The sequence below is a fragment of the Sturnira hondurensis genome, unplaced genomic scaffold (assembly GCF_014824575.4).
Source record: "Sturnira hondurensis isolate 20B ecotype Veracruz unplaced genomic scaffold, ASM1482457v3 Scaffold0003801, whole genome shotgun sequence".
Taxonomy (NCBI): Eukaryota; Metazoa; Chordata; class Mammalia; order Chiroptera; family Phyllostomidae; genus Sturnira; species Sturnira hondurensis.
In genome coordinates, this window is record NW_028076432.1 from 7,587,862 (window position 1) to 7,599,978 (window position 12,117).

Genomic DNA, 12,117 nt, shown 5'->3' on the forward strand with positions numbered 1-12,117 from the left:
GCAGGAATCGACCTTGAGAGATTGTTTACTGAAACATTTATTTTGCACTTAAATTAGTTTTAAAATTTTTTTTCAGTTCAGTTCTATGCAGGCCCACCATTACTAATTTAACAGGCATTTGTTGCCTTCTTAGTCATAGACACTGTGCTGAAATATTGGAAAAAACAGATGAGAAACATGTTGGAGGGGCAGGGCCTCAGCAGCAGGGGCAGGAGGGCTCTGGATGCACCGTGTCATCGTGAGGGCTGGGGCTGGGGCTGGGCTGGGGCGGGGGCTGGGACTGGGGCTGGGCTGGGGCTGGGGCTGGGGGCGGGTGGTCAGGGGAGGTCTTGGGCTCCCAGATGGTGCCCAGTGCAACATGCAGCCGGCTGGCCCCAGGCTGCGAGAACACAGAGTGCGGAGGTCCACAGTCACTGTAGGTGAGCGGTGGGCAGACAGGAGTGCAGAGACCACCAGGGAACCGGCCTGCACTTTCGATCTGGCGCTGCCAGAGTTTTCGGTGTGCCTGTGCTCCAAGGAGCCCCTCAGATATGAAGCATAGGTATATGAATTGGTGAATGAAGAGTTGGGAATCATTTATCTGACTATTGATGGGATTTCTAATATGATACCACCGGCAACTAGGATGGCACATCAAAATAAGAAGCGAGAAGACATGGAGCAGCACTAGATTATAATTAAAAACAACAAACAGAACTAAATTTTTAAATACCATCTACCTTTTCAAAAGTCAGGGTGGCAGGCAGTGTGTAGGCGATAACGTCCCTGTCTCTCCCCGTAGTCATAGTCCTCATTCCACCAGTCTCTTTAGCAGGACTATCCTACGCGGCCTGTGTGGAAGAAAACTTCCCGCAGGGCTGCGCTTGCGCAGCCAGCCTGTGCCCTCAGAATCTACTCTCGGCCGTTATCACACGAGGGTGTGCGCTCTTCCACCTCGGACTTGGATGGGCATTAAACTCTTCAGGCTTAGTTAACGCAACCACATCCAAGATGGCATATGCATTAATGACAGGTCTTGAGCGTCTATGTGTGAAAGCTCCACTTCACAGAAATTCTGGTAACCCACTTCATTTGCAGGAGAGATGCTTCACCTCGCTTCTGCCAGAGGCTTAGGACTGGAAGCTGAAGCTGCAGAAGCTGCAGAAGCTGCAGAAGCTGCAGAAGCTGCAGAAGCTGCAGAAGCTGCAGAAGCTGCAGAAGCTGCAGAAGCTGCAGAAGCTGCAGAAGCTGCTTTTGTTGTACTTGGGCTCTGCCCTTGTTCTTTGGAGGCTCTAAGGTGTAACTGCTGTAGCAGAAGAAACGTTGCCACAGAGCGTCTTGTTGGAAACGGACAGCCCCAACCATCCTCCAACGACTTTATTTCTTATCGCTTTCATTGAAAATTTAGTCCTTTGGAATTTTATGTTTGTTTTAGGTTCAAAGTCTTTGGTAAAGTCACGTGTTATGTGGCTGGCTGAAATAATTTCAGAGGAGCTATGTGGGTAGTACTCCAGAGAAATGCATTTGACTAGTGCGATGTAAAACTGCATGATAAAATGGAAATGTCATAGACTCGCAAAAAGACAAAAAAGAAACACGTGTTAACTCCTCTCAAGGATCTTGTGAAGGGAAAATAAGCCTACATACACACATCACTGAAATACATGAGAAAGGTGACCTTCCAACACGGAAGAGTAAACAGAGTCCCGTGTGCACACCAGAAGGAGGAGCAAGCGACCGGGGCTGGGGAGCTCAGGGCAGGGCTCTCAGCAGAGGAACTCCTGAGTTGCACCTTGAGAAATGAAGAGGATTTTGATAGATAGGAATGGAGATAACAAAAGAGCAGATCTGGCAAAAGGGGAATCAGGAATAAAGAGCTGGAGAGTGGACCAGCATGACGTGGACACAGGGGATGACAAATGGAAGACAGGCCTGGGGACCCAGGGTGTGTTTGAAGCAGCAGGTGCAGGAGGGCACATGGAAGGTAAGCTTAGACAGTAGGCTGGGCTCGGGTTATGAAGGGCTTGAAAGGAATGCAGGTGACTCTGAGCATCTCTCTCTCACTCACACACACATAATAACAGGGAGCTATTGACAGATTTGAAGCAAAGAAGCAACTTGGCCATGTCTGCCTTAGAAGGATGAGGTAGGCAGGAGAGGAGAGGAGGAATGAGAGAGAAAAACCTAAAAGGAGGAAAACTGTTCAGGAGATTGTTGTAATGGTCATCCTTGAGATTAAAGGGAAAGGAACTGGCTGATGCAATTTATTGTTCAATTGGTGCTGAGTGAAGGGGAGAGAAGAACTGAGATGGTTTGGGGGGCCAGCCTGTGGGCTTCCACCATGACTGCAAAGCATATTGGGTTTCAAGTTTAAGGTTGTTGAAACTGAAATAGAAGGAAAGAGACCCCCAGGGCTTACAGCAGGTATGTTGGCTAACCTGATAGAACTTCGAGTCTCCCAGAATCATAGTTCCCTTACAGTGTTACACTTCTTTCGTGTGAAAATGATTGAACAAATTTGTGATAATACCTGAAAGTATCCCTTTCCTAGCAGAAGAAAACATCATTCCCACCTAACACGAACCCCAGTTTGGAGCCCTCCAATTGAGGGTGGCATCATCTTTTGTGGCAGGAATATTGTACAGGGAGATGACTAGGTAGCCCATCCTCCTAGAGAGAAAGTCGCACCAGACTCAGTGGTTGTGTGAGTGGAGGCAGATGTCCACAGTCTGCTGTAACCTTTCTCCCTGTCAGATTTCCCCCATCGGCACATTGTGAACCAGAGTCTGAGACCCGAGATCTCATCTCTGATGAGAAATTTTGTCCATTGTGCGAATGCCTACATTTAACTTCCTAAATTCAGAGATTAAATATCACTGTGCATAAAGTTTCCATTAATCATGGCAAATATTGTGTCACAGAAGGCAATGACAAAACCCCCAGGGGCTCTTGGGTCTTTGTCTGCCATCCTCACCCTTTTTCTCCTGCCAAAGACAGATATTTATCTTCCTGTGGCCAGACAAGAATGATCCCCTGGTACCACAAATCCATCGCTGGCCAGCTGTGGGTACATATATTCCTTACACATGATTTATTTCTACCCCCAATATTTTCCACCTCCATCTGAACTAGTGAAAGTATGCATTTACTTTCCTTTTTAAAAAATCCTTTGAAAAAGTGATGGGGTGGAGAGAAAATGTGAGAAAGCTTTTTGGATGTTTACGACTTGGTTTTGATCTTCTCCTGAATTTGAGCAATTGTCTTAATTTCTCAGTCTCATTTTGTTAATTTTTAAATTGTAGTAATAATAATATTCCTGCCTGACCACCTCATGGGGTGCTTGGATCAACTGCAATAAACAGATTGGAAGACAGTTTGTAAATTGCAAAGCACTAGATAAATGTCATGTACCAGAATTATTCAATGACAGTACAAATTTTAGTCTTGAAGGGTAAATATCTATCTTTTTCCTGTTCTTTCTGACTCCTATGCATATCCATTTGTCACTGCCTTAAATATTCATTGAGTGCCGATTTTATGGCCGCATTATGCTAGAGACAAGATTGACAGTGAATATGGCACAAAGTTTAGGTCAGTTTCAAGGTAAAAAACATTCTAATAGAGGTGAGAAAATAGCATTAAAAGCTCTTTAGAAAATAAACATAACTTGGTATGGGGTATGTGGTAAGAGATGGTGCGTGGTAGTGATTCCCAAGGCTGGCTGGGCAGTAGGTTCACCCTGAGAGTCCACAGGAAGTATGGGTTCTTATTGAATTAGAATATGTGGGGATAGGCTTGGAAATCTGTTTTATTTTTTTCTGGCAAGCTCCCTTGGAGAATTCCCAGCCAACTGAGTCAACTCCTTATTGGAACCAGGCACAGATAACACAGTTGTAGCAGCACCATGGACAGAAGGTTCAGTGAGGGTCCAAGTGGCTGAGGAGGGTGGGGTTAGTTTCCTGGAGGAGGGGGGCCTCCAGCGGAAGGAGTGATGAGAAGGGCTTGCACCCAAGACTCTTTCCATTGCCTTGGCTTGGCTACTTCTTACTGTTCCTTTGTGGTTCAGCAATAATGCCGTCTCCAGTAAAGGTTTTCTGACTCAGTGGGATGGGGCTGGGGCACCTCTGGGCTCCCACTGCACTCTGTGCTTGCATATATCATCACTCATCACGTCAGTTTACAGTTATTTGTTCACTTGCTTGTCCTCCGCCAGACTGTGCACTCTGTGTAAAAGGAGGGAGCGTTTCATCCGTACTTGGCACAGTGTTTGGCACAGAGTAGGCATTCAAACTGTCATTGCTGAGAGCATGAAAGGCCAGGGCCTCTAGGCAGGAGCACTGTTAAGAGGGTGAGCATGACCTGGGTGAATGTCAGAACATGAGAAGCTCTGTGAGGACTGTCTAGCTGAAGAACAGAGAGGGAAAAGACTGGCTTTTACGGGAGACTTTTGGATTCATCCTTCCACCAAACACAGGCTGAGTGCCTGCAATACACCATTCATTGGCTTGTGGAAGAAATAGGTTTGTAAACAAAAATCGTGCAGTGGGTGCTGCTGGGAAATGCCAGTGCAGGGGGCAGCCGTGAAAAAGCCAGTGTGCTGTAGCCGCCCGGGGTATGGCTAACAGTACTGCTGAGAGGTGTCAGGATAAATGTGACTGATGGCAGGACGTTTGAACTTGGTCCTGATGGAGGAGGAGTAAGTTTTCATCAGGCATTGGAAGGAGGAAGGGGCAGGAACTTTGGACGCCTTTCCATCTAAAATCATACTTGAAGCTTGATTGCTCTGTGATTAATCAACTTATACCGGAACACCTTCAATCATAGGAAACTTTTGTCTGCAAGGTAGCTTTCTGCTTTGAATGATTCATGATATCAGATCTAAGGCTGATCAGGAAGGCCATGGTCATGCATGTGAATGAGCTCACTGCTCTGTCCCCTCCACATTGATGTGCCGTCTGTCAACTTTCACAAGAGTTTTGACCTTAACCTTTGCCAGGGACCATGTCTATTTGGCTCATCACTGTATACCCAGTACTAAAGCACTGCATGAGCAGAGCAGATACCTAATAAAGATTGGTGACTGAATGAGGAAATTGCCAGAAAAGAAGGATGGCATCCTCTTCTGCTGCAGTGGTGGCCTGGATCCTCCGTGGGTGGAAACGCAAAGGTGGGTATTCTGGATGGATCAAGGCAGCCGCAAGTCACTGACTGCTGGGGTTCTGGTGCCTCCCTCATTCACTGCCTTCCTTAAAACTGCCCGTTATTTCATGCCTTGTCCAACTGGAATGTGAAAGCAGAGAGGACACAATATGGCAGAAGCTGGCGACTGCCTACCCAGAGTCAATGAGCATCTCGTAGTAGCTCACTCCAGTTCCTTAAGTCCTTTTGTAGGTTTTAACATAAATATATCAAAGGAATGAGCCTCTGTTCTGTAATAATGAATAGGGAATATTGGAATAAGAGTGAATAACTCTTGGAATTGAGAACACGTTCTCCTTGGGAATTGTACATAACTGTCAAATAAGCACAGGACCTGTGCCCTGTGCCTGGGCTGGCCATGGAAGGGGCAGTGCACTGGGAAACAGAGATCCAGGGTCTTTCAGGCTTGCCCTGACTTGATTCCCAAGCTGGGCAAGTCAGTCCTTTTCAGGGCTTAGTGTACTCATTGAACAGGGAAGGGACTCACTTAGGTTTCTGAAACTGTGTCCTAGAAGACAGGAGGGGTCACTGAGATGTCATAAGAAAAGACATATTAGGGGTCTAAGTCACTCCAGCCACTGTGTGAAGTGGGTCAAACTTAAGCTGTTTTTACCACTGAGATAAGTTGTGTACTGTGATCAAATTGCCTTTCTTGAATAACTTTTTCCTCCGGGAATTATTAATTACAGCTTCTGTTTCTGGTCTTTTCCTACATTTTAATCATCCTATTTTTAATTCTTTAAAGCCCTTTAACTTAATTAAAAACTCATTTAAAGCCTATTAGCCACCTGGTCAAATTCACCAGGTATTTTATCAATTCTTTTTCTTCTCCTCCTCCTCCTCCTCCTCCCTCTTCTCTGGAGCCCTTCCTTCTGGAGTCTGTGGCCTTTTTGATACAGTCTGGGCTGGGGGCTCTCCAAGCCCACCTCCCAGCGATCATCCTGGAACTTCTACTCCTCCCCCTGGTTAGGTGCCCTGTTTCCTGTATCCTATTTTTTAGTATTTGATTTATTTATTCACTTGGGTAAAGAACATCATCCAGTAGATCCCAGAAAAGGGATTGAAGAAAAATTATTTTTTTGAGTGGCTGTATGTACAAAAATGTATTTTTACACACTCACACTTTAGTGACAATGTATCTGGTCATGATTCTGGGTTACAAACCTGAGAATTGGGAAGGCTTTGCTGCATTAATTTTTGGTGTCCAGTGTTGCTGTAAGTAATATAATACTGATTCTTAGTTTTTAGTATATCTCTTCTGTTCTTTTTTTTTTCTCTGTAGGTTTTAGGGTCTTCTTTTTGTCTTCAAAGTTCTGAAATCTGACAACCTTAGCTGCCCTTGTCCCAAGCAACGAGTGGGGAAACTCAACTCAGCAACTCAGATGCTTTCTCTTTGGAAAAAGTCCTAGTGTTATTTCTCATATAACCTCCTTCCAGGCCTTTCTTGTCTTTCTGATTCTGAAACACTACCTGTTGCATCTTCTACATTGATTCTCTAATTGCCTTATCTCTTGTCAAGAGAAAACTCAGAGAGTTTTACTTGATACGGATATTTTGTCAAGCAAGAGAGTGTTGGTGAACTGGAGGACTTCGACTCGGAACTGGTATGAAGCTCCGAGGCGCCACTTTACAGGATGGCTTGCTTCTGAAGGCAGGGTGGGGGTGTGGTTTCGCCCTTATGATCGCTGGTTCTTACAATGGGTATAGCAGGGGCAAATTGGTTAAAAGTGATTTATTATTTTGATTGTGATTATGAGGTATTAATACAAATAAGGAAATTATTGCTTACATGTGTAAAATTTACAGGCATTTCTTTTTCTATAAATGTTCTGTTACAATCTTTTTCAAAATGGCATCCTATTCTCCTTTTCCTGGCCATCTAAGTTTATTAATTGCAGTTTTCTAATTTTGCTGTAGTTTTCTATTTCCACTGGATTGAGTTGCTTCTAAAAAATATTGGTCTCTGTGTCATGTTGAAAACTCACCCCACAGATGTCTGGTGGTCCTTAGCTGCCCACATGTGGTTAAGAGTAGTATTTTAAACAGGTCATTGGAGATCCCAATAATTTGTGGGATGGTTTTGACAATGGGCGTGTCAGTTTCACTGTGGGTTGATTTGGTGAGCACTTCCCAGGCCTTTTTTGTTGGGAGAGTCTGAAATACGTGTGCTGCAGACTTTTTCAGTGGGCCATTTGAATTTTCCCAGGAAACTAGTCTTTTTGCATGGGAAGAACACACCTGGCTAACAGCATTTCTGGAGCCAGGTGGTACTACTGGAATGGGAAGTCTTACATTTCAATAACAGAGCATCATTTAAATGCCCTGTTTTCACTATAATACAGCTTGTAACCCCAAATTTAGAATGGCTTCAGGTCAATTTTTCACATCTCCTGTTTGAGGGGGAGAGGTAGATCTCTGGCCTCAAAGAAGGGTAGTGGGGGCCTGGGATTCTACATGGTTGCTAAGGAGACTTTCACTGACCCCTTGCTGCATACTCCCCTGTGGTGGGAGCTGGCACCTCCACGCAGCAGCCACTGGGGAGCTGTGTGGGGCCAATGGCCATGACTCAGTGGCATCCTTTACTGCAGGCCCTGGTGTTCAGCCTTCTTCCTGTGGTATCATTTTAGAAGGGCATAGAGTGAGAGACAGTGATGAACACAAGGTTACAGTCTATCACTTTAAACCAGAAACCCAGAAGGACTTATTTTTTTTTTTTACCAAAGTGACTTTATCCTGCCACTCCTGAGTTATTTTCTGCTATATGCAACTTTACTACAATTTAAAATCATAATGCTAAAATAAAGCCCTTTCCTCTGAGAACTCTCTCTTCTCCCCCTCCCTCTCTCTCTTCTTCCAATGGAAATTGCCCATTAAAGGACAGATCTTGAATTTGAAATTGTTTCTGTTGGTTCAATTTGAGGTGCAAATATGGCCAATCCAGATATATATTTTTCCTTAGTTTTGAGTCTAGGAACCTATTGCTACTCTATTTCACTATGTACTAGACATTTTCTTTCACCCACAATGTCTCGTTCTTTTGAGATGGGCCAACTCTGCCTGGGGCTGCATGGAGTTTCCTCCTTTACTCCAGCTATTTGTTTTCATCCTGTGGTCCATTACAGACGACTTGGGAAGGCTGCTGTCCTCTGTAAGTGGCTGCATGGCAAATATGAGTTTGGAAATAGGCTAAAGAGTCGGCCCTTGCATAATAACAGAGGCGACATAATGAAAAATAAAAGAAATGATCATTCTATGCAACAGGTAGCAACCCAGGGAGCTTTTTATCTCCAGGATTTCAGTTGTCTGAAAAGAGATGCAAAGCTTAGGCACGCTAAGGCATGCTCAATCTCTAAGGGAAATTGGGATGTTCAGGGTGGTTTCCAAAGTACTGAGGTGAAAGTCAAAGAGGACACAGCCTTGGGTCCTTGGTGACATTATCCTGGGCAGCATGTGAGGTGGCTGTGTCTTGGGCTAAAGTCGAGTGGTCCTGGGAAACCTTTCCTGGTCCCTCCACACAGAGCAGTTGCCCAGATAGTGACCCCACAGCACTTGGAACATCAGCCACACACCGCCTGATACCCTGTACTCTTGAAGATTACCTCTTACTCTCCCAAAACAGCATTCATTGCCTTTTTCTGATTATATAATTTGTAGATGCTCATTGTTGACGTATTTTTTAAAAATACATAAAAAATCACACAAGGAATAGAAAGCAGTTAGATAACTTTGAGATAACTTATTTTTCCCCTGCATGTATATAAATACATTTTTACAAGCAAAATCTGTCTCTTTCTGGATATACAATAGCATTTTATAATGTGCCACTTTTTGAGATTACATAAAACAATTTTCTGTCATCCTCTTTTAAATAAGATTTTTAAGTACAACTTTATGGTATTTATTTTTTTAAATATAAATTCTGGTTTCAGCCCTGACAAGTAAAGAGTTTAGAAGTCATCACCCCCATCCTCACAAACAAACAAACAAAGAACAGTGAGTCTAGACATGGACCCTATAACTTTAAAGGAATTTGCTCAAAATGGAGTATAGACCTACATGTGCATGCAAAACTATAAAACCCCTAGGAGATACACAGGAAAAAATTGAGGTGATCTTGGGTTTGGTTCTGAGGTTTCAGATACAATGTCAAAAGTACAGTAATGATAGAAAAAATTGATTGCTTGACACATTTCCTGAAATTAAAAGTTTCTCCTTTGTTAAGATAATGAAAGATAACACATATGCTGGAAAAATATTTCTAAAACACATATTTGATAAAGGACTTTTACCCAAAATGTACATTTACCTCTTAAAACTCAACAATAAAAAAACAAACAGCCCAGTTAAAAACAGGAAAAATATCTAAATAGACACCATGTCAAAGAAGACACACAGATGGCAAATAAGCATATTAAAAGATGCTCCACATCATATGTCACTGGGGCATTGCAAATTGAAACAGCGAGACACTACTACACACCTATCGGAAGGCTCGGATCAAAACCACCGACCACCCGATGCTGGTGGGGACACGCAGCAGCAGGAGCCCTCATCGTGAGTGGGGATGCAAAATGGCACAGTCACTCGGAAAACAGTTTGGCAGTTTTTAACAACACTAAATATAATTTTACCATGTGATCTGGCAAGCATATTCCTTTGTATTTACCCAAATCAGTTGACTCATTCCATGTCCCCACAAAATTGCTGCACATAGATGTGTAGAGCAGCTTTACTCATAATTGCTGAGATGCTGAAGCAACCAAGGTGCCCGTTAGCAGCTGAGTGGATAAACTGTGGTACATCCAGATAATGGAATATTATTCAGCTCTAAAAGTATGACTATTAAGCCACAAAAAGCATAATTCTCAGATGCATATTAAGTTAAAGAAGACTATTCAAATATCACAAATTGTATGGTTACACATTGCATGGTTTCAGCCATACCACATTGGGGAAAAGGTAAAAATATGGAGACAGTGAAAAGATCAGCAGTTGCCAGGGAGTGGGGAAGGGGAGGGATGAATTGGCAGAGCACAGAGGATTTTGGGGGTGTTGAAACTTCTTTGCATGATATAATAATGGTGATAATAATGGTGGATACATATCATTATAGATTTGTCAGAACTCATAGAACACACAACATTGAGAGTGAATCCTAATGTAAGCTAAGAACTTTGGGTGACAATAACATGCCGTTGCAGGTTTATCCATGTGACTAATGTCCTACCTGGGTGCAGGATGTCGACTGTGAGAGACGTGATGCATATGTGGAGAGAGGCAGTACCTGGGAACACTGTACTTTCTTTTCATTTACTTGCAAACTTAATTCTGCTCTAAGAAATAAAATTCTGTTCATAAAAATTCTTCTTTTTACCTTATACTTCTTCACCAATGAAGTCAACCATACAAAATGTAGTATTCTTTTGGATGTATGTAAACTTAAAATATTAAATCAAACCCACTTGCTGGATATTTAGGCTGTTTCTCCTATTTTTTATGATAATTAATAGCACTACAATAAACTTCCTTCCATAAGATTTTTTTTGTGCACACTTAATCATGTAATGTAATTGTCTTTATTCCCCCTTAACTGTAAGTTCCTTGAAGGTGGAACTCCAACTATCTGATCTTTATATGCTCAGAGCCTGGTACAGAGGGAGGTTCCCAGGAGGTACTTAGTGCATACTTCTTGATACATATTTTCCAATGTAGGGTGAATCCGTGGGATTTCATATTGGTCTCTATTCCAGACATCCTACTTCATGCCACAAGTCTTGTATTTAAGCACACACACACACACACACAGCCATTGAAAGTCAAACATGTGTCTGAAAGGAATTAAAGCACTGATTTACTTAAAGATTCATCTAATGAAATTCAGATACTGTATATAGTCCAGGAAATGCAGTCTAACATTTTGAATTTCATGCTTCTCTTCTTTTTCTTCCTTTTCTTAAGAAGGGTAGCACTGATTTCCTGTCTTTTTTTTTGAGAAGGTGTCCACGTCTTATGAACATCGGAGTTGGCGGTGGGCTTTAAGTAGGAATCTATGCTGGTTTCCAGAATAGACCTAACTGAATCGCAGAAGGGTGAAAGTAGAGCTGGAACAAGTGTTAGAGGTCTTCTCTCTCCTATCAGAAATAGTGAACGTTTGTTCTCTTCCCACAGGGGTGGGAGTCTGCTGGTTAGAAATTCTTTCTGATGAAACTCCATTCTATAAAACATTATGTACTGAATATTGAAATACATATAAGTTAGGCAGTCTCCTTTCCCTGAAGAACTTCATAACTTTCTGACATCATCATATAGACGAAGGCCAAGCTTATCTCTGGGTCCAAAGGAAGGGGAGACTTTTCTGTGAAGGTCAGGGGAAGATGTCCTTGGGCCTGCTTCTGCTTTCTTCTGGCTTTCCCCCGTGTGTCCTTGCTGTGGGGCCTGAACGCAAAACAGAGTGGCATTTTCTCACTTGCTATAGCTCTCCATGTATTCAAAGAAAGATCATGTCTCTTCTAAATCTCCTCCTCTCTGGGATCTGCTTCTCAGGTGCTTTCACAGTTCCTTATCTGGCAGAGTTTCAAGCTCCTCAGCATCTTAGTTGTTCTCTGTTGGCTACAATTTCATTCATCGATGACGGTGCTTTTGGTGCGTTCTTTATGGTACGGGGGATTATTAATGTCCTTGATCTCTAGATTCTGCATTTTTTATGAATATGGACTACCAATGAGTTTGATATTTTTGGCAGCCAAAGTATCATATAGATTTCTACTGAGTTTATAGGTCATAAACCCTTATGAATTACTATTGATTTTTGAAATTTATGTGCAAGAAATTGCATTTGCAGTCTTAAAATCTATCTTGTTAGGCACATTTAGCCCTTAAATGCTTTAGCCCTTGCAATGCTTTTTCACATTGAATTAGCCAATCATTATATTGCTTATC

General features: G+C 42.7%; 1 pseudogene; it reads left to right on the top strand.

Annotated features, from left to right (window-relative positions):
* Nucleotides 1-358: 358 nt before the first annotated feature.
* On the top strand, nucleotides 359-974 carry LOC118984782 (phosphatidylinositol N-acetylglucosaminyltransferase subunit Y-like; annotated as a pseudogene).
* The last annotated feature ends 11,143 nt before the right edge of the window (nucleotides 975-12,117 follow it).